Source organism: Coregonus lavaretus, assembly GCF_964263955.1.
Source record: "Coregonus lavaretus genome assembly, chromosome: 6".
NCBI lineage: Eukaryota > Metazoa > Chordata > Actinopteri > Salmoniformes > Salmonidae > Coregonus > Coregonus lavaretus.
Genome location: NC_139993.1, coordinates 766,326 through 784,581, shown reverse-complemented (window position 1 = coordinate 784,581; position 18,256 = coordinate 766,326). Strand labels below are relative to the sequence as shown.

General features: G+C 46.2%; 1 pseudogene across 1 annotated transcript in view; it reads right to left on the bottom strand.

The window, feature by feature from the left end:
- Positions 1-18,256, bottom strand: part of LOC311130326 (VPS10 domain-containing receptor SorCS3-like) — a 202,502-nt pseudogene that overhangs the window by 87,196 nt on the left and 97,050 nt on the right. Inside the window, exons 4-5 of the transcript in view lie at positions 16,763-16,862; positions 500-658 (exon numbers count right to left, since the gene is read on the bottom strand). The product of the transcript in view is annotated as a VPS10 domain-containing receptor SorCS3-like (transcript). The remainder of the gene's footprint in view (positions 1-499; positions 659-16,762; positions 16,863-18,256) is intronic.

Sequence of the window (18,256 nt, the reverse complement as noted above, 5' to 3'; positions counted from 1 at the left end):
ACCTCTTATAGTGACAACCTCTGAATCGCTCCAGGTTTCATTGTTATGACTGATATTGGGGTTAGTTAGCAACCCAAGGTGTCACTCTTCTCCCTCCTCCAACCTAACCAGACTCCCCTGTTGTGATAAACATCTTGGTAGCCAGGTCATACTCATTGACAATAATGGTAGGTCTTCTTCACAGGGGGTTATATGGGATGTGACCTGTGTGTGAAATGGGTGTACAGAGTTTTCCACAGCATGAGGTAACGTCTAACTAAAGTATCATCAAACTGATAAAAATTATCAATTTTCTAATCAAAACTTCAAGAAGGTAAATAAATCATATTAAGACGACAGAAGAATATTCAATAAAACAATACAGCGCCGTTGGAAACGGGATGAAAAAATATAAAACATCAACAGCTTGGAGCTTTATCCGACTGTGTATCACAGTTTGAAATCCAAAACATACTGTACAAAACAACCAACTGTGGAGAAAAAACGACACGGAGCTCACCTTCTGGTCGTGGCTGTAGGCTAGGGCCCAATCCTCCTTTGTTGGGTGGAACAGGAGGCTTAGGATGTAGAAGCTGAGGCGGTATTTCTGATAGCTTGCTCCTTCATCCGAGCTGATGAGCACACTACTCTCAAACTCAGGGTCTGTCAGCACCATTATCTGGAAGAGAGGGAGGGGGGGTGGGATGGAGAGAGAGAGGAGGGTGGGGGGAGAGAGAGAGAGTTAGCCATGTCAGCACTCCAGGTCTAGTGCTTGGCATGCATCAAGCTGCTACTAGCGCTAACACCTTCACTTTGTTTTGGACTTAATTTTACAAATGTGCCTCTCGCCTCTGTTGCCATGTTTTTTTGGCCTCTCCCAGTGCACTCACAGGTCTGCACTTTGTTGCACTTTGGCTTCTAGTCACCCCTCTCCAAATACATTCACTTTAATGAGATAGAGGTGGTTCAGAATACCCCTGCGGACCTATAAGTCAACAATGAGGGACCACAACACAACTACAACAAAAAGTTGCCATTTTAAAGAATATGAAATGTTTTCTAGAATCCAAAGTTGTGCTATGGTGTTTTGTACCACAGCTGCGTAGCAAGGGACACCTCGAAAACTTTGCGTTTACCATGCGTGACTACATGTGTAGACAATGCAATTTGTTTTGAATGATATCTACTGTAAATCTGTGATAAGAAAGAAGAAATATTTGTGCAATTAAGAATCATGTCTTTGTGGAATGCTCTATTTTACCACAGTGGGAGGAATCCTAATTCCATGCTAGGAATGATACTGTCTCTACTTTCATATTGTTATGAATTGTCACGATCGTTACAGGAGGGAGAGGACCAAGGCGCAGCGTTGAAAGCAAACATATTTATTATACGAATGATCACACGATCAAAACAACGAAACGTGACGTCCTTGGTTACATAAACAAACCAACACAGAACAAGAAACCACAACACAAAGTGAAAAGACAGACAGTTAAATATGGCTCCCAATCAGAGACAATCAGCTGACACTCGTTGCCTCTGATTGGGAGTCACTCAGGCCAACATAGATATACAAACATAGAATCACACACCCTGGCTCAACATAACATAGTCCCCAGAGCCAGGGCGTGACAGTACCCCCCCCCAAAGGCGCGGACTCCGACCGCGCCAAACAACCACAACAGGGGAGGGACCGGGTGGGCACTCCGCCTCGGCGGCGGATCCGGCTCCGGACATGACCCAGGCACGGGTTGTGCTGGACTGACGACGCGCACTCCTGGCTTGGTGCGTGGAGGAGGAACGGGCCTTACCAGGCTGACGACGCACACCGTAGGCTTGGTGCGTGGAGCAGGGACAGGCCGGACTGGGCTGACGAAGCACACCACTGACTTGGCGCGGGGAGCAGGAATGGGCCGGACCGGGCTGACGAAGCGCACCCCTGACTTGGTGCGGGGAGCAGGAATGAGCCGGACCGGGCTGACGACGCGCACCACTGACTTGGTGCGGGGAGCTTGGATGGGCCGGACTGGGCTGGCGACGCGCACCACAGACTTGGTGCGGAGAGCAGGAACGGGCCGGACAGGGCTGACGAAACGCACCACAGACTTGGTGCGGGGAGCAGAAATGGGCCGGACTGGGCTGGCGACGCGCACCACAGACTTGGTGCGGAGAGCAGGAACGGGCCGGACAGGGCTGACGAAACGCACCACAGACTTGGTGCGGGGAGCAGGAATGGGCTGGACTGGGCTGGTGACGCGCACCACAGACTTGGTGCGGGGAGCTTGGATGGGCCGGACTGGGCTGGCGATGCGCACCACAGACTTGGTGGGAGTGGCAGGAACAGGCCGGACCGTACTGGGAACACACACCACTGGCCCTACGTGGGGATCAGGAACAGGCCGGACCGGACTGGCAACACACGCCAGTACCTCTCGCCGTGCCTCTACAACCTCCTTCCCCCTGGTGACCAGTGACTCCCGTAACCTGGCGGCCTCTTCTGCCAACCCGCTGGACCGCTCTATCGCGGCCTCCTGCTGCCCCGACGTCGTGAGCCCCCCCCTAAAAAATTTCTGGGGGTCTCTCCTCCCCGTGGGCCAGGCCTCCATCGTTCTCGCCAGACTCTCACCCCACTGCTCCAAAGTCCAACCTCTCTCCTCTTCTCTTGGCTTGGCCCAGTCGAGACTCCTACTCCACTGCTCCCAAGTCCATCCTCTCTCTTCTTCACGCTGCTTGGTCCTGTTATGGTGGTTTCTTCTGTCACGATCGTTACAGGAGGGAGAGGACCAAGGCGCAGCGTTGAAAGCAAACATATTTATTATACGAATGATCACACGATCAAAACAACGAAACGTGACGTCCTTGGTTACATAAACAAACCAACACGGAACAAGAAACCACAACACAAAGTGAAAAGACAGACAGTTAAATATGGCTCCCAATCAGAGACAACCAGCTGACACTCGTTGCCTCTGATTGGGAGTCACTCAGGCCAACATAGATATACAAACATAGAATCACACACCCTGGCTCAACATAACATAGTCCCCAGAGCCAGGGCGTGACATGAATTCAATGAAAATGTAAATGTATTGCTGCACATTTGTTAGAAATGAGCCTATCGAGAAAGCAATAACAGAGCAAGATGTGTAAAACTCAATTCATAATAGGAACACAAATGTACATATGAAGTACAACTATGTAAATTACAGTACATGTTCATACTATAAAACCAAAGATACTGTGAAAGTACACAACATTGATACAACTTAATTAAGATAAAGCCCTATGTTTGGAAGCTTGTATGATATATAATATCAAATACCACATTGTAACAAAATCTGACCTTATTGGTGTACTATCTATACTTTCGTATAAAATGATTTATTTGTGGGGGGAAGTAAAGCAGACATTTTCATTACAGTTCATTACTCTCAAAACACAGAAATATCCCTAAAAAGCATTTCCACTATATAGAACCAGGGCCTTTTTTCTCAAAGTAATCCATAGATATCTGGATTAATAAGACATACATAGTTCAAATATGCTTTCTCTTTGCGATTTAATGGAATACGACATTAACTTGACGCCTGGCTTTAATTATAATAAACTACTAAACCCAGACAGAAAAAGGAGAAGGGAAAAGCGTTACTTGGATAGTGCCACAGCCCGAACGGCTGTGTTTTCTTTCCCTGCAATAGATTTGAATTGGAAAAAACAGCAGCACACTTTTCACTGACAAAAATACCACCCTCTTTCCCCAGCTTTAATTAGGAATCCTCCCTGGTGGTAATTTAGATAAATTGGTTTTCATTAAGAGCCAATAAACAGACTGCGGATTCTGTGCCAGTTCTTCTCTCTTTTATTATTTTCCTTCTATTTTTTGTTGTTGGTCTGACCTTCCAATTGTGCAATTCATTACCCTCACTGAGGGATGAGGGACGGCAAAAGGCCCCATCTACTTCTCCCAGTGTCTTAGGGCCTTGTCACATGTAATTTATAGTTTCTAGTCTAATCTTTTTCTATAATATTGTATTTAGCGACAGCATTTATTATGAGTGGAAATTGCATTTCACCTTGCATTTTTGATTCTTCTGTCAGGCCCTTTCTCTCTGTTTCACCACTTAGAGGGGAAAGTACAAATGCTAGTCCTTGGAGGGTCTAGGTGGATCGGTGTTTCTTCACCACTGAACAGGGAGACAGTGTACATTTCTCAGCTCAAATAATAATTTAGCTGAGACCTTTTCAACCAGGCTTCCTTTATATTTACTCTAATACACTTCATATTAAGACATATCTTTATTGAGGGATTGTTGTATAGCTGTACTCTGTACAGTTGAAGTCGGAGGTTTACAGTGGGGAAAAAAAGTATTTAGTCAGCCACCAATTGTGCAAGTTCTCCCACTTAAAAAGATGAGAGAGGCCTGTAATTTTCATCATAGGTACACGTCAACTATGACTGACAAAATGAGAAAAGAAAATCCAGAAAATCACATTGTATGATGTTTTATGAATTTATTTGCAAATTATGGTGGAAAATAAGTATTTGGTCAATAACAAAAGTTTCTCAATACTTTGTTATATACCCTTTGTTGGCAATGACACAGGTCAAACGTTTTCTGTAAGTCTTCACAAGGTTTTCACACACTGTTGCTGGTATTTTGGCCCATTCCTCCATGCAGATCTCCTCTAGAGCAGTGATGTTTTGGGGCTGTCGCTGGGCAACACAGACTTTCAACTCCCTCCAAAGATTTTCTATGGGGTTGAGATCTGGAGACTGGCTAGGCCACTCCAGGACCTTGAAATGTTTCTTACGAAGCCACTCCTTCGTTGCCCGGGCGGTGTGTTTGGGATCATTGTCATGCTGAAAGACCCAGCCACGTTTAATCTTCAATGCCCTTGCTGATGGAAGGAGGTTTTCACTCAAAATGTCACGATACATGGCCCCATTCATTCTTTCCTTTACACGGATCAGTCGTCCTGGTCCCTTTGCAGAAAAACAGCCCCAAAGCATGATGTTTCCACCCCCATGCTTCACAGTAGGTATGGTGTTCTTTGGATGCAACTCAGCATTCTTTGTCCTCCAAACACGACGAGTTGAGTTTTTACCAAAAAGTTATATTTTGGTTTCATCTGACCATATGACATTCTCCCAATCCTCTTCTGGATCATCCAAATGCACTCTAGCAAACTTCAGACGGGCCTGGACATGTACTGGCTTAAGCAGGGGGACATGTCTGGCACTGCAGGATTTGAGTCCCTGGCGGCGTAGTGTGTTACTGATGGTAGGCTTTGTTACTTTGGTCCCAGCTCTCTGCAGGTCATTCACTAGGTCCCCCCGTGTGGTTCTGGGATTTTTGCTCACCGTTCTTGTGATCATTTTGACCCCACGGGGTGAGATCTTGCGTGGAGCCCCAGATCGAGGGAGATTATCAGTGGTCTTGTATGTCTTCCATTTCCTAATAATTGCTCCCACAGTTGATTTCTTCAAACCAAGCTGCTTACCTATTGCAGATTCAGTCTTCCCAGCCTGGTGCAGGTCTACAATTTTGTTTCTGGTGTCCTTTGACAGCTCTTTGGTCTTGGCCATAGTGGAGTTTGGAGTGTGACTGTTTGAGGTTGTGGACAGGTGTCTTTTATACTGATAACAAGTTCAAACAGGTACCATTAATACAGGTAACGAGTGGAGGACAGAGGAGCCTCTTAAAGAAGAAGTTACAGGTCTGTGAGAGCCAGAAATCTTGCTTGTTTGTAGGTGACCAAATACTTGTTTTCCACCATCATTTTTAAATAAATTCATAAAAAATCCTACAATGTGATTTTCTGGATTTTTTTTCCTCATTTTGTCTGTCATAGTTGACGTGTACCTATGATGAAAATTGCAGGCCTCTCTCATCTTTTTAAGTGGGAGAACTTGCACAATTGGTGGCTGACTAAATACTTATTTTCCCCACTGTACATACACTTAGGTTGGAGTCATTAAAAGTCGTTTTTCAACTACTCCTCAAATTTCTTGTTAACAAACTATAGTTTTGGCAAATCGGTTAGGACATCTACTTCGCGCATGACACAAGTAATTTTTCCAACAATTGTTTACAGACAGATTATTTCACTTATAATTCACTGTATAACAATTCCAGTGGGTCAGAAGTTTATATACACTAAGTTGACTGTGCCTTTAAACAGCTTGGAAAATTCCAGAAAATGATGTCATGGCTTTAGAAGCTTCTGATAGGCTAATTGACATAATTTGAGTCAATTGACGTGTACCTATGGATGTATTTCAAGGCCTACCTTCAAACTCAATGCCTCTTTGCTTGACATCATGGGAAAATCAAAAGAAATCAGCCAAGACCTCAGAAAATTAATTGTAGACCTCCATAGGTCTGGTTCATCCTTGGGAGCAATTTCCAAACACCTGAAGGTACCACGTTCATCTGTACAAACAATTGTACGCAAGTATAAACACCATGGGACCACGCAGCCATCATACCTGTGACGAGGTGTGAAGGAAGGAGTCAGGCGAAGGAGGAAAATACCGAAGTCCAGAGTTTATTCCGTTTACATAAATCAAACGCTCCAAGCGTCAAAACGAAACTAACAAGGGAAAACATCTACCTTGGCATAAACACTAAGAATAGTAGCTCAACCGAGCTACACGCTCTCACAACAAACAATCACTGACAAAGACAAGGGGAACAGAGGAAACACTTATACACATACTAATTAGGGGAATGAGCACCAGCTGTGTGTAATTGACAAGACATGACAAGTGGAGTGATGAGAATGGGATCGGCAGTAGCTAGTACTCCGGTGACGACGAACACCGAAGCCTGCCCGAACCAAGAGGGGGGGCAGCCTCGAGGGAAGTCGTGAGAGTACCCCCCCTCCCGACGCGCGGCTCCAGCAGTGCGCCGACCTCGGCCTCGGGGACAGCCAGGAGGATGCGGAGCAGGGCGAGTCGGATGGCGACGGTGGAAATCCCTCAACAGGGAGGGATTGAGGATGTCCCGCCTTGGGACCCAGCACCGTTCTTCCGGACCGTACCCCTCCCACTCCACGAGATACTGAAGGCCCCCCACCCGACGCCTCAAATCCAGGTTTGAACGGACCGAGTACGCCGGGGTCCCCTCAATGTCCAGAGGAGGTGGAGGAACCTCCCACACATCAGACTCTTGGAGCGGACCAGCTACTACCGGCCTGAGGAGAGACACATGAAAAGAGGGATTAATACTGTAATCAGGGGGGAGTAACAACCTGTATGTCACCTCGTTTATTCTCCTCAGGACTTTAAACGGCCCCATAAACCGTGGGCTCAGCTTCCGGCAGGGCAGGCGGAGGGGCAGATTCCGGGTCGAGAGCCAGACCCGATCCCCCGGTACGAACACCGGGGCCTCCCTGCAGTGGCGGTCAGCGTTGGCCTTCTGACGACGCACGGCGCGCTGGAGGTGAACGTGGGCAGCGTCCCAAGTCTCTTCCGCGCGCCGAAACCAGTCATCCACCGCAGGAGCCTCGGTCTGGCTCTGGTGCCACGATGCCAGGACCGGTTGGTAACCTAGCTGGAGGAGTGGCGGAGAGAGTTCTGAGCATATTCTGCCCATGGCAGGAACACCGACCACTCCCCCAGCCAGTCCTGACAGTAGGTCCGCAGGAACCTACCCACATCTTGATTCACCCTCTCCACCTGCCCATTACTCTCGGGGTGGAATCCAGAGGTCAGGCTGACCGAGACCCCCAGACGTTCCATGAACGCCTTCCAGACTCTAGACGTGAACTGGGGACCTCGGTCGGACACTATATCCTCTGGTAACCCGTAGTGCCGGAAGACGTGAGTAAACAGAGCCTCCACAGTTTATAGGGCCGTGGGGAGACCGGGCAGAGGAAGGAGGCAGCAGGACTTTGAAAAGTGGTCCACAACGACCAGGATAGTGGTGTTACCTTGGTAGGGGGCAAGATCAGTGAAAAAATCTATACTCAGGTGAGACCATGGTCGTTGTGGAACTGGTAAAGGTTGTAGCTTACCCACTGGGAGGTGCCTAGGTGCCTTACTCTGGGCGCACACTGAGTAGGAGGAAACATACACCATCACGTCCTTAGCCAAGGTAGGCCACCAGTACTTCTCGGTCAGGCAGCGCATTGTACGAACGATACCTGGATGACCAGGGGAGGGTGACGTGTGTGCCCAGTAGAATAGACGATCATGGATAATCACAGGCACGTACTGCATTCCAGCTGGACACTGCGGTGGAGATGGATCTGTGCGTAATGCCTGCACTATAACTGCGTCCATCGCCCATACTACCGGCACCACAATGCATGAGGCCGGGAGTATGGGGGTGTTGTCTCTGGGCCTCTCCTCTGTGTCACGTTCTTCGTACTCGGAATGTATGAGAGTGTGAAATCAAACCAGGTGAAGAAGAGGGCCCACCTGGCCTGGCGAGGATTCAGCCTCCTTGTTGCCCGAATGTACTCCAGGTTACGGTGGTCTGTCCAGACGAGGAAAGGGTGTTTCGCCCCTTTGAGCCAATGTCTCCACACCGTCAAAGCTCAGACAACAGCCAACAGCTCCCAATCACCAACGCCGTAGTTCTGCTCCGCCGAGCTGAGCTTCTTAAAACAGAAGGCACAGGGGCGGAGCTTGGGTGGCATGCCCGAGCGTTGGGATAAGACAGCTCTTATCCCTACCTCGGACGCATCCACCTCCACTACGAATGGTAGTGATGGATCGGGGTGAGCCAGTACCGGGGCTGATGTGAACAAACCCCGCAATCTACTGAATGCCAAATCAGCCTCAGCAGACCAGCAGAGCCGTGTCGGCCCACCCTTCAACAAGGAGGTAATGGGAGCTGTGACCTTGCCAAAACCCTAAATAAACCTTTGATAGTAGTTGGAAAAGCCAAGGAAGCGCTGCACCTCCTTTACCGTGTTTGGAGTTGGCCAATTACGCACGGCTGCAATGCGGTCTCCCTCCATATCCACACCTGTGGTGGTAATGCGATATCTGAGGAAGGAGATTGACTGCTGGAAAAACTCACACTTATCTGCCTTGGCATAAAGATCATTTTCCAGTAGTCGGACCAGTACTTTGCGAACAGGGACACATGCTCAGCACGCGTAGCAGAATACACCAGGATGTCATCGATGTAGACCACCACACCACGACCAAGCATGTCCCGAAACACCTCGTTCACAAAGGACTGGAAAACGGATGAAGTATTCAAACTGTACGGCATCACCAGGTATTCATAATGCCCGAGGTTGTGCTGAATGCTGTTTTCCACTCATCCCCTTCCCGAATATGCACCAGGTTGTAGGCACTCCTGAGGTCTAATTTGGTGAAAAAATGGCCCCATGCATTGACTCAATCACTGAAGGAATGAGGGCAAGAGGATAACTCAATCGTACCGTCACATTATTCAGTGGTCGATAATCAATGCACGGGAGTAAACCGCCATCTTTCTTCTTCACAGAGAAGAAACTCGAGGAGGCAGGTGAAGTGGAGGGACGTATATACCCCTGGCGCAGGGACTCGGTGACGTACGGTGACGTATATTTCCATAGCCTCCATTTCAGCCTGCGACAGGGGATACACATGACTCCTGGGAGGTACAGGGTCTACCCGAAGGTTTATCGCGCAATCCCCCTCCCGATGAGGTGATAATTTAGTCACTTGCGTCTTGGAAGACGCGAGCGCCAGATCATGGTATTCAGGGGGAATGCGCACGGTGGGGGTACCGTCTGGACTTTCCACCATGGTCTTACCAACGGAAACACCTAGACACTTACCCGGACACTCACGCGACCACCCCGTAAGAACCCTCTGCGGCCATGAGAAATTGGGGTTGTGAAGGGCTAACCACGGGATACCCAAGACTACAGGGTAAGCAGGAGACTCAATAATCATAAAGGTGATCTGCTCAACATGTGTCTCCTGCGTAATCATGGTGACTGGTACAGTAACTTCCTTCACCAACCCGGACCCTACTGGTTGACTATCTAGTGCTCTGATGGGGAGTGGAATGGTTAGAGGAACCAATGAAATGACTTGACGGTGTGCAAATGCCCTGTCCATAAAATTCCCAGCTGCGCCTGAATCAACTAGCGCCTTACACTGGGAACCTACCAAGTGATCTGGAAAGGAGATAGATAAAGTACAGTGCACCGCAAAGGGCTCTGCACATGTTTGGATGTTCATTACCTGGGGTGGTGGGTGAGTACCCTGCCTACTGCCTCCAGACCCAAAATAAAGTTGACTGTGACGTGAGGTGGATTGTCCCTTCGTGCCACCAGAGTGGCATTGTCGCTGTCCTCCTGCGCTCTCTCGACCGGCGGCTCCCCCCAGCTCCATCTGCTCGGGGTCAGAGTCGTCCGGAGTGGGAATGGGCAGACCCCAACCAGGACGTCCTCTGGCTGCTAGTAGATTGTCTAGCCGGATCGCCATGTCCACCAGTTGGGAGAACGATAGCATGGCATCCCGGCAGGCTAGCTCCCGTCGGACGTCCTCCCTTAGGTTGCACCGGAAATGGTCGATCAGGGCCCGCTCGTTCCACCCGGACCCCGCTGCCAGCGTCCGGAACTCCAGCGCATAGTCCTGAATGGTCCTCGTCCCCTGCCTCAGATGAACCAGTCTTTCGCCCGCCTCTTGACCCTCAGGCGAGTGATCAAAAACTGCCCGAAAGAGGCGAGCAAACTCCCTGTAGTCCTGCCAGCGTCCGGAACTCCAGTGCATAGTCCTGAGCGGTCCTCGTCCCCTGCCTCAGATGAACCAGTCTTTCACCCGCCTCTTGACCCTCAGGCAAGTGATCAAAAACTGCCCAAAAGAGGCGAGCAAACTCCCTGTAGTCCTCCAACGCGGTACCACCCTCGTTCCACACCGCGTTGGCCCACTCCATGGCTCTCCCACAAAGGCAGGAAACGAGGACGGACACCTTTTCCCGCTCCCGGGGCGCCGGCCTGATGCTGGAGAAAAACAGCTCCAGTTGGAGCATAAATCCCTTACATCGTGCTGCAGTCCCATCAAACGCCGGTGGCCGGGATATCTGGATCCCTCCATGGGCTGGGGTGTAGGTGGCTGGATCCGACTGACCAGCTGGTCTCGATAGAGCGGGTCCTCTCCTCTCCAGGCGTTCTACTACCTGAAGAACCCGATCCATCGCTTCCCCCAAACTGGACAGCATCGAGGAGTGCTCCTGGACCCTTGCCACAACTCCAGGCATGCGGTCTTCTCCTGCTGACTCCATTCAGCGGGTGAAAAGGGGAACAGAGGGAACACTTATACACATACTATTTAGGGGAATGAGCACCAGTTGGGGAATTGACAAGACATGACAAGTGGAGTGATGAGAATGGGATCGGCAGTAGCTAGTACTCCGGTGACAACAAACACCAAAGCCTGCCCGAACCAGAAGGGGGGGCAGCCTCGGCGGAAGTCGTGACAATATCGCTCAGGAAGGAGATGCGTTCTGTCTCCTAGATATGACCGTACTTTGGTGCGAAAAGTGCAAATCAATCCCACAACAACAGCAAAGGACCTTGTGAAGATGCTGAAGGAAACAGGTACAAAAGTATCTATATTCACAGTAAAATGAGTCCTACAGTGGGGAAAAAAAAGTATTTAGTCAACCACCAATTGTGCAAGTTCTCCCACTTAAAAAGATGAGAGAGGCCTGTAATTTTCATCATAGGTACACGTCAACTATGACAGACAAATTGAGAAAAAAAATCCAGAAAATCACATTATAGGATTTTTTATGAATTTGTTTGCAAATTATGGTGGAAAATAAGTATTTGGTCACCTACAAACAAGCAAGATTTCTGGCTCTCACAGACCTGTAACTTCTTCTTTAAGAGGCTCCTCTGTCCTCAACTCGTTACCTGTATTAATGGCACCTGTTTGAACTTGTTATCAGTATAAAAGACACCTGTCCACAACCTCAAATAGTCACACTCCAAACTCCACTATGGCCAAGACCAAAGAGCTGTCAAAGGACACCAGAACAAAATTGTAGACCTGCACCAGGCTGGGAAGACTGAATCTGCAATAGGTAAGCAGCTTGGTTTGAAGAAATCAACTGTGGGAGCAATTATTAGGAAATGGAAGACATACAAGACCACTGATAATCTCCCTCGATCTGGGGCTCCACGCAAGATCTCACCCCGTGGGGTCAAAATGATCACAAGAACGGTGAGCAAAAATCCCAGAACCACACGGGGGGACCTAGTGAATGACCTGCAGAGAGCTGGGACCAAAGTAACAAAGCCTACCATCAGTAACACACTACGCCGCCAGGGACTCAAATCCTGCAGTGCCAGACGTGTCCCCCTGCTTAAGCCAGTACATGTCCAGGCCCGTCTGAAGTTTGCTAGAGTACATTTGGATGATCCAGAAGAGGATTGGGAGAATGTCATATGGTCAGATGAAACCAAAATATAACTTTTTGGTAAAAACTCAACTCGTCGTGTTTGGAGGACAAAGAATGCTGAGTTGCATCCAAAGAACACCATACCTACTGTGAAGCATGGGGGTGGAAACATCATGCTTTGGGGCTGTTTTTCTGCAAAGGGACCAGGACGACTGATCCGTGTAAAGGAAAGAATGAATGGGGCCACGTATCGTGAGATTTTGAGTGAAAACCTCCTTCCATCAGCAAGGGCATTGAAGATGAAACGTGGCTGGGTCTTTCAGCATGACAATGATCCCAAACACACCGCCCGGGCAACGAAGGAGTGGCTTCGTAAGAAGCATTTCAAGGTCCTGGAGTGGCCTAGCCAGTCTCCACATCTCAACCCCATTGAAAATCTTTGGAGGGAGTTGAAAGTCTGTGTTGCCCAGCGACAGCCCCAAAACATCACTGCTCTAGGGGAGATCTGCATGGAGGAATGGGCCAAAATACCAGCAACAGTGTGTGAAAACCTTGTGAAGACTTACAGAAAACGTTTGACCTGTGTCATTGCCAACAAAGGGTATATAACAAAGTATTGAGAAACTTTTGTTATTGACCAAATACTTATTTTCCACCATAATTTGCAAATAAAATCATTGAAAAACCTACAATGTGATTTTCTGTTTTTTTTTTCTCATTTTGTCTGTCATAGTTGACGTGTACCTATGATGAAAATTACAGGCCTCTCTCATCTTTTTAAGTGGGAGAACTTGCACAATTGGTGGCTGACTAAATACTTTTTTTCCCCACTGTATATCGACTTAACTTGAAAGGCCGCTCAGCAAGGAAGAACCGCTGCTCCAAAACTGCCATAAAAAAGACAGACTACGGTTTGCAACTGCACATGGGGAGAAAGAGCGTACTTTTTGGAGAAATGTCCTCTGGTATGATGAAACACAAATGGAACTGTTTGGCCATAATGACCATCGTTATGTTTGGAGGAAAAAGGGGGTCGCTTGCAAGCCGAAGAACATCATCCCAACTGTGAAGCACGGGGGTGGCATAATGCTGTGGGGGTGCTTTGCTGCAGGAGGGACTGGTACACTTCACAAAATAGATGGCATCATGAGGAAGGAAAATAATGGGAATATATTGAAGCAACATCTCAAGTTATGAGTCAGGAAGTTAAAGCTTGGTCGCAAATGGGTCTTCCAAATGGACAATAACCCCAAGCATACTTCCAAAGTTGTGGCAAAATTCCTTAAGGACAACAAAGTCAAGGTATTGGAGTGGCCATCACAATGCCCTGACCTCAGTCCTATAGAAAATGTTTGGGCAGAACTGATAAAGCGTGTGCGCGCAAGGAGGCCTACAAACCTGACTCAGATACACCATTTCTGTCAGGAGGAATGGGCCAAAATTCACCCAACTTATTGTGGGAAGCTTGTGGAAGGCTACCCGAAACGTTTGACTCAAGTTAAACTATTTAAAGGCAATGCTACCAAATAATAATTGAGTGTATGTAAACATCTGACCCACTGGGAATGTGATGAAAGAAATAAAAGCTGAAATAAATAATTCTCTCTATTATTATGACATTTCACATTCTTAAAATAAAGTGGTGATCCTAACTGACCTAAGACAGGGAATTTTTACTAGGATTAAATGTCAGGAATTATGAAAAACTGAGTTTAAATGTATTTGGCTAAGGTGTATGTAAACTTCTGACTTCAACTGTATATATCACTGTTGCATTTATTGGAAGGCGTAATATACACTTTATATGTTGAGAATAAAAGGAATTGGAAATGTATTAACTGCCAACCTGATTTAATTTCCTGCACAGTAAATATTATTTGCCATGTGACATATTCAAGAATAAACCCTATTCAAACTTTATTTATCTTACGTGGTCCTCTGTTGCTCAGTTGGTAGAGCATGGCGCTTGTAACGCCAGTGTAGTGGGTTCCATCCCTGGGACCACCCATACGTAAACATGTATGCGCACATGACTGTAAGTCGCTTTGGATAAAAGCGTCTGCTAAATGGCATATTATTATTATTATTATTACAAAATGTAGGAGAATGTATTGGACAAATACCATAATTGGACTGAAAGCCTTCTCTTAACCCATCCCTCAGTAGATTGAATTAATTTCCTTTCTGAGATTGTTTATGTGGATCATATGGAAATGGGCATGTCCATCTTTTCCTGAATCAGTTTTAACAGGCACGAAGTTCCACGAGGGGAGCTTAAGTAACAGCTCACATCATCATCAATAACTTTCACATCATCAAATACACCATCGCCATGTAATTAAGATTTCACTCCACATCCACTTGCCAATTCCTCACCAATGCATCTCCCAGCAACAAAGAGGAGAGAGGTTGGTAACAAAGCTTAGATCAATATAGGTTGGAGGGATAACCTCTGCACGCTATCTGCTGATGTTCAGCTAGTCGGTGGGAGTCCAGCGACCAAGCTAATCGTCATGCGACGGGTGCGATACTCATTGCTGTGTTGTCTGAGGGACTTCAGCCTGCTGTTGGACGGTGCTCAAGCCTTCTGATGACCACAAACAGAGGGAGGAGAGGAATAGATGATGCCTCACAGCAGATTAATCATGATAAACACAGATCAATTGCGGTCTATCTGTGAGTGAGCACTGTATAGAGAAGATATAAATAGGCTCATTTCCAGTGAATTGGGATATCTATCTAGCTACAACCATAGAAATAGAATGTCTATTCATTCTATGTCTATGTCTATTCATTCTATTTACATGTCTAGAATGCTAGACTCTTCACTATAAGCAGTGGTTGTGAATCAAACTGTGCAGAATACCTCGGAAAATGGCTGAACATGCATAAGGGTGTCTTCTTTAAAAGCTTGAAGATTAATGTCAGCACCATCATTCAAATCTATTATCTTCTCTTAGAAAGGTCAAGTCTCTGGCTTTTTTCCTTTAGACAACATGTGAGAATATAGTCGGTGACGTTAACAGAATGTTGTTGTGTGGAAACCAATCGATTGTCATGCTATTTACGTGGGAGAAAAAAACACACTTTAGTCATTAAATACACAAATATATTGTCACAGTGATTTAAGGGTCGTTACTGCCTCATCTCAACAGATACAGAGATAAGCCTCTTTGTTTTTTTTCCCTCCATGTTATACACAACAAAATGAGGAAAAAACGTCCCAGCTTATCCAGTAGAGAGCTGAGCTCATCCATCGATAATGAGATAAGAGATAAGGTGAGGAGGATTGTGGATCGGTGGAAGCCAGAGGTACAAAACGTGGCCCTAACGAGGGCATCCGGACATCATAGGATCTTGTGGCTAGCTTCTACTACAACATAATTCCGTAACTGGGGTGAAGCAAACTGCAACATCCTCAGTCTATCACCATAAAAGGGAGATGATTGGCCCTTGCAGCAAATATGTTGTCTGTCCATGTATCTCATGTATCTTTGGCTAGGTTAGCCTATTTCCCTGTACCTGGGAAATGTGCTGGATGGGCATACTCTACCTTCAACTAGACTATAGGGTATTTTGCTAAGTCCGGACGGCCGGTGGGAAAATAGTCACAGGGTCACACAGAGGTATTACTGAGTCCAAGGCTGACGCGGGTTAAGTCCATCAGCTCGGTATCCCACAAACCCTCTCGTTCCATGGAGGGATTTTCAGGGTCAGCGCTAGTGATCTATGGACTGATTTGACTGTCTTCGGGAGGCCCAGAAAGCCAGCTGGGGCCCTTTTCCCTTCACATTACCACAGAGAAAGTTTAATCATGGATGGTTTACTAGTGAGGAACCTTAGCACGACCCTTAAAAAGGTTCAGGAGAGACTGAGACGCCTGTGTTATAATGTGGAATAGATGGTCTACTTCCCAAAGTAAAAATAAACTTCACTCAGAGAAGAAGCACCTACTTTTTAAAATTAGTTTTGCTTCAGCATTTATCTACAAACCAACAAGACTCTGTCTTGAATACGTTTGGGCTTTCTAACAGGTCTTTCTGGTCTCTGTGTTGTGTAAATGTACTGAGGCTATAACTACAGTATGAGTAAGTTTTGCTTGGTAACAATATTGAATTGACTTTCTAAGTCCAGGCAAGCTGCCAGTATAAGGCAATGCAAGCTAAATAAGGTCATTAAACTTTGGCCATCTCACAAATTACAAAAAATTCAAACCATGTTTATTTAATTTTATAGTTAGTCTACCGTCTAACCTTCACTTTGAGTTAACATTTGATTTGATCAGAAATAACAAATAGCGACAGCAGAGAATGGACAATGAACAATTCAGTTCCAGTTAACTCAACTAAATGTAATTAAGTCCTTCTAAGTATTAGTCATTATTGTGTTATTGAAAATTATTATTTTGAAGTTTGTCTTACCTTTCTCTTGTTGGATGGACAGACATACAGGTAAGTCAGCATCGTCTTAGATCCCACTTTGTCATTCATCCTCTCATAGGTGGATCCATAGTCTGTTGATCTGTAAATTATTATGTTTTGTTTAGACTGAGAAATCTAGACAGACAGGCAGTTCAATGTAAAGACAGAAAGATGTATAGACTTATAGACAGCGGTTATGTACCAACACCTGTTTCCAACCACAACCACATCTTAAGGTAGGTTTATGACCTAATTCAATGATCTTGGCTTTGAACCATGTCATGTGAAATAGCCATGTTATTGTACATCTTAGAGTACTTGGCTATCTCACCCTTGTAACTACAGGAATCTAGAGTGCTCATGGGCCTTTGATCCTAAAACATGCAAACTAAATATAAGACCATGTTGCACAGGGCAAAAAACATTCCTGTTTTATTACCCCAGCGGACCATTCTTGATACACCTGGGAAACTGTTGAGTGTGAAAAACCCAGCAGTGTTGCAGTTCTTGACACAAACCGGTGCGTCTGGCTCCTATTACCATACCCCGTTCAAAGGCACTTATTTTTTTGTATTGCCCATTCACATGACACACAATCCATGTCTCAATTGTCTCAAGGCTTAACAATCCTTCTTTAACCTGTCTCCTCCCCTTCATCTACACTGATTGAAGTGGATTTAATAAGTGACATCAATAAGGGATCATAGCTTTCACCTGGATTCACCTGGTCAATCTATATCATAGAAAAAGCAGGTATTCTTAATGTTTTGTATAGTCAGTGTATGTCTAAATATAAACAGCTGTAACATCGCACTGCTTTCAATATGATGGGATGAACATTTAACATATTCTGGCGAATTTATTACGATATTTGTGAAGAATAACAGGGCTACGCAGCTGGCAATGATCACTCTACAAGCATGCTGCCCTTCAAAGTGATGGCACAGTGCAGACAGAACATGCTTTCCACCCGATCCTGCAACAACCGTTAAAAATAGGCCATATGATTTTGCTTGCTCTGGACTCCAGAGAAGTGACATGATACAGTGCATGCGTAAAGAATTCAGACCCCTTACCTTTTTCCACATTTTCTTACTTTACAGACTTTTTCCAAAATGGATGATTTTTTCATTTATTCTCATCAATACCGCATTATGACAAAGCAAAAACAGATTATTAGAACCTTTTGCAAATTTATAAATAATTCAACACAGGAATGCATTATTTACAGAAGTATTCAGACCCTTTGCTATGATACTCGAAATTGAGCTCAGGTGCATCCTCTTTCCATTGATCATCCTTGAGATGTTTCTACAACTTGATTGGAGTCCACCTGTGGTCAATTCAATTGATTGGACATGATTTGGAAAGGCACACACCTGTCCATATAAGGTCCCACAGTTGACAGTGCATGTGAGAGCAAAAACCAAGCCATGAGGTCAAAGGAATTGTCCGTAGAACTCCGAGACAGGATTGTGTTGAGGCACAGATCTG